This window comes from Leucopleurus acutus, assembly GCF_964270905.1.
Source record: "Leucopleurus acutus genome assembly, chromosome: 14".
NCBI lineage: Eukaryota > Metazoa > Chordata > Mammalia > Artiodactyla > Delphinidae > Leucopleurus > Leucopleurus acutus.
This window is the reverse complement of record NC_139156.1, coordinates 27,779,635-27,785,007: the sequence shown is the minus strand read 5'-3', so window position 1 is coordinate 27,785,007 and position 5,373 is coordinate 27,779,635.

The following is a 5,373-nucleotide window of genomic DNA, read 5'->3' as shown; positions in this document are numbered from 1 at the left end:
CAGAAAAGTGACCCTTTTCCTCAGCCTACTGAAAATAGAAACCAGCAAGCTTAAGGGCCAGATCAAGGGGAACACCTGTGGACATGAGAGCTTGTTTCTCTCTCACCACCAAAGAATGGGGCATTTTGGGGCAACACAGGGTAACAAATACATGACCGTCTGCAGATCTGTAATGACAGTTCATTTTCCCAGTTACTGAAATCTAATGCTTTAAACCCTAAAAGATATTCAAATACACTAGTTGCCACAGGCCCGAGGGTGATGATAACCATCAAACCAAATAATCTCTCAGTGACCCTATCCAATCCCTTGGTTTTAAACATCATCCATATGTCGATGACTCCCAAATTTATATCGGCAATACAAATCTCTCCTCTGAGCTACAAGTTCTTATATACAACTGCTAATCAAATATTTCTACTTGGATATAGTAAAGATACCTAAAAGTTAGTCTGTTTAAATTGGAATTCTCTATTCCACCATCTCTGTTCTTCCTTCAGTTTTCTTCATCTCAGCAAATGGTACCACCACCCAGACAACTGCTTAACCCCCAAACCTGAAAATCACCGTAGATCCCTCCTTCGCCCTTATTCCCTTCTAATCCATCATTAAGTCTTCCAAATTTTCCCTCCAAGATATACCTTAATCTGTCTATTTTTCTCCATCTTCACCACTGCTCTATTTGAAGATACTATCATCTATCACCTAGATTACTGGTTTTCTCCCTGCTACTCATCCCTGTCACCCAATTCATTCTCTGCATAGCAGCAGGAGTAAACTTTTTAATCAAAAATTGGATTTTGGCATTCCACACTTAAAATTTTTCAGTGGCTTCTATCACACTCAGAATAAAATGCGAACCCCTCTGATCCCTGCTCAAAGGCTCTAGCCTACCACTTCAACTTCATCTCTTCCTACTCTCCCCCTTACTTATTGTGCTACAGCTGCATTAGCCTTTTTTCATTTCCTGGCGTTTCCCCACTTTAGAGCTTTGTAAATTCTGTTTGCTATACTTCGATGGCTTTTTGTTTCGTTCTCTGCATGACTGGTTCCTTATCACATCTTTCAGGGCTCAGCTTCTTACCTCAATGAGGTCATCCACCCAATCAAAAACAGACTCCTTTTTTCCTTCTTAGCAATCTATAATTACATATTTATTTACATCTACATTGTCCACTAATAAGTAAACTCCATGAGAGCTAGCACTGTGTCTGCTTTGTTCTCCATGTCATAACTAGCGTCAGAACAATGTCTGGCACATAGTAAGTGCTCGATAATACTTTATGAATGAATGCAGACATCTATTTTAACTCGGTAGTTTCCAAACCAATTCTAACACATACTCAAGGTGCCATCCCAACAGGCTAAAGCTGCAGGGAAGTTAAAAAAAAAAAAAAGTTAACACTGAACTTGATGGAGTAAACTTGGGACCCACTGTGACCTGCTTGAGCAAGCCACAGCCAGGTTAATCTTGACCTACCAAAACAAAAGTTTTATTACTTAATAATATCAAATGCACTCTCCAGCTTGAAGAAAGTTTAAGGCTGCCAACTCAGCCGAGATTTCCCGGGGACCTCTAAACACTTGAGGAATATTCGGACAAGATTGTACATCATATACACGGTCACCAGTGCCACCTGCTGGTCAATACCATTTTCACGTTTCTGGAGAAAGGTCTCTTAAGCGGGAGCTGCAATTAGCCGTGTGCACTTGACATGCATATCTCATTTAATTCTCACAATGGTTCTGGGCGGTCAGTACTGATACTATCCGCATTTTACAGAGAAGAAAACTGGCTAGACCAAGCTGTGCACCCCAACAGCCTCCAGAGCCCAGTGCTTTTAACCATTATACCAGTCTAAACTAAACTCCATGAAGTGTTTAAACCCCAGCCTACAAATTGGGAAGATGGGCTTTTAATCCACTTTGTTCAAAGACATCTGTTCACAAAAAAGGTCCCCGCTGCGGTCAGAATGCCGGGGGCCGGGGGCGTTAAAAGTGGGAGAGCTATGACCACTCAACCAAGAGCTGGACACGCTCGTGCAGTGAAAGAGGACGCCAGCTACCCTTGGCCGTCCAGTCCCTCCGGAGGATGGTCGGCCTCCCCCGCGGCGCGCCGGCGTCAGCACTGACAGGCCTTCCCGCCCAGGCCAGACGCGGAGACCCGTTGCCGACACTGGGCCCAGGCCAGGTCAGGGCCCAGGGCTGATGGGGGAGGCGCCAAGGCAGCGCCGGAGAGAGGCCGTCTTCGGGCTGAGGCACCCAGGCGCGGCAGGGAGAACGAGCCGAGTGCGGCCGAGAGCAGGGCAGGCGTCGTAGGGTCCCCTGAGAGGCACACCGGCAGGAGCCCCGGGAGCGGGGCGGGCCGGAGTGCCAGCGGAGGGCGAGCGCGCCCCGGCACCCTCCCGAGAGAGGGGCGGCGCTCGGGGTCCCCGGCACGGCCTCCCCTCTCAGCGGCCCCGTACAGGCGGGGAAAACCAACCTGCGCGGAGAGCCCAGGCCAGGGGTCTGGCGCGGCGTAGCAGGAGCCGGAGCCGGAGCCGGAGCCGGAGCCGGTCTTCTCTCAGGGCTTCGGAGCTCAGCGGGGCGCTGCGGAAGGCGGCTGCGGAGGGCCAAAAGTAGTCCTGGCCGCAGGCCCCACCTCCCACACGCGCCGCCAGGCGCGGGGCCCAGCACCCCGCTGACCCACGGAGAACGTTCCCTAATAGGATTATAGCTTTTAATCGGGCCTCCCTCACCTGTCCTGTGATTGCGCAGTGGGTCAGATCCCGCGACCAGTAAGTTCTGGTCTATTCAATTTGAGTCAGGCTCCGCGGGCAGCCTCTGAAAAGGGAAAATAACTCATTATTTACTTATTGAAGCGGAGAAGACCCGGACCTAGCTCCAGGGGCTCTCAGTGGAATCCACTTAGTTGAAAAGGTAAAAAGCAATCTAGGCCATAAAGAGCGGTGAGTGACTTTCTGCAGCCCAGCAACAACTGGTGCCCCCAGCCGGTGGTTGAACTAATTAAAAGCTATAGATGGGCGGGGGGCAAGGTACCAGGGGCTTTCTGGAAGGTTTCAGGGACGAGACAGGTGTCATACGTTGGGGCTTCAAGAAGATAGGTGGACTCCCAGCGAGGAGGAAGGGGCCCAACCGGCTAATAGCGCCCTGGTGTTTCCCATACCATGAATGAAAGGGACTACAGCTGGGGGAGTGGGCTGGATTCAGATTGTGGAATACCAATTCAACTCTGCAGGTAATTGGGGGTTACTGAAAATTATGGGCAGATACGCAATAAGATTACATCAGACTAGCAATATGGATCACCATGCAGAGAGAACAGAGCTGGAGGCAGGGAATCAAATTAGACTAAGAGAACAATCCAGGTACCAGGTGATGAAAGCCTGGATTAACATAGTGGCAATGATTGTAAAAGAAAGCTGGACAGGCTCTTGTGACTGATAAAAAGTTGGAGGGGGAGTGATCATATATATTTTTTATATTGATTGAGGGAATTATGGCATTTCCAAATAAAATGTTCTGTAGGCAGCTGAAGATCTTAGACCTAAGTTATTTGATTTAAATTTTTAATTTAATGCATGAATTCTACCACCATATTCCAGCCTGATATACCCCCAAAGATGGTGAGCTGGTTATCTTATGACTTATGACGTGGCCCCAAGTCATTGTGACACAGCTCTAGATTTCCTTTTCACGTGGACATGGGAGTTTTGAACTCAGACCAGAAAAGAACTTAGGGCATTGGTGGTGCCTGCCCACTCTATGTACTAAGTATTTCTTGAACTTCTTAGCACAACAGTGGATGAGAAACAGGGTTGAAAACTGAACTTCAGGCAACACCTCGAAGTAGGGAATGAGGCCGAGGTGTCACTGGAGTGCTCTGAAAGAAATCTGAACCAAAGGCATAAGGTCACAGTTTCAAGTAGGACATGATTAAATCAAACAAAAAAAAAAGTAAAGTAAAAAAGTGCACCCTTCTCTCAACTCAGACACTTTGAAATTCTTTTCACCTCCTTTTACAAATGCCAGTCTTCTCTTCTAGGTAACTTTTTGAAGGCAATTATTTTCTTGTTCAACTTTATATCCCCAGGACCTATCAGTGTCTGATATATATTAGGCAGACAGACGTTTGTTAAATGATTATCAAATGCTCTAAAGGACAGAGAATGTAAACATAAAAAGCAGTGGAGGGGCTTCCCTGGTGGCGCAGTGGTTGGGAATCCGCCTGTCGATGCAGGGGACGCGGGTTTGTGCCCCGGTCCAGGGGGATCCCAGGTGCCGTGGAGCGGCTGGGCCCGTGAGCCATGGCCACTGGGCCTGCGCGTCCGGAGCCTGTGCTCCGCAACAGGAGAGGCCGCAGCAGTGAGAGGAACGCGTACCGCAAAAAAAAAAAAAAAAAAAAAAATCAGTGGAGACCTTCAAAGAGAGGCATTTCAGTAGAAGTACTCACTCCCTGATATCATAAAGGTCTTTCACTGCCTGAATACCACTAAAGGACCCCTTATCTAGCATGAATGGACTTGCTTCTACAGATCACGTTGAATGTATGCTTTTTTATGAGACAGGTTTTCAGGCAATATCATTGTAATTTAAGAAAATGTCCCTAAAGGGAAGAAAAGAACATAAATTGGTTCTCTTTTAAACAGATACATTGAAATAGACCCTCAGGGCCTCCCTGGTGGCCCAGTGGTTAAGAATCAGCCTGCCAATGCAAGGGACACAGGTTTCAGCCCTGGTCCAGGAAGATCTCACATGCTGCAGAGCAACTAAGCCTGTGTGCCATAACTACTGAGCCTGCGCTCTAGAGCCCACAAGCCACAACTACTGAGCCCACGTGCCACAACTACCGAAGGCTGCGTGCCTAGAGCCCATGCTCAGCAACAGAAGCCACCACAATGAGAAGCCCACGCACCGCAACAAAGAGCAGCCCCCACTCACCAGAACTAGAGAAAGCCCGCACAGCAACAAAGACCCAACAAGCCAAAAATAAATTAATTAATTAAAAAAAAACACTTCATGTAAAAAAAAAAGAAACAGACCCTCAGAAACATGGTTTTTCTCTTTCTAAGGCTATTATAGGAGCTTGGATGAATCATTAAGGTAGTGAAAGCCATGTATAGGTTCAGTAATAAGTCAATGGCTATCCTCTAATTAATAAACATAAGTAATGTCAATTTATCAATTTATAAGAGTCTAGGATTCAGAAGTTGCTTTGGAATAAATACATATTCTTTCTTTTTTTTAATTGAAGTATAGTTGATTTACAATGTTGTGTTTTTAATAAATACATACTTTTTTTTTTTTTTTTTTTTTTTTTGCGGTACGCGGGCCTCTCACTGCTGTGGCCTCTCCTGTTGCGGAGCACAGGCT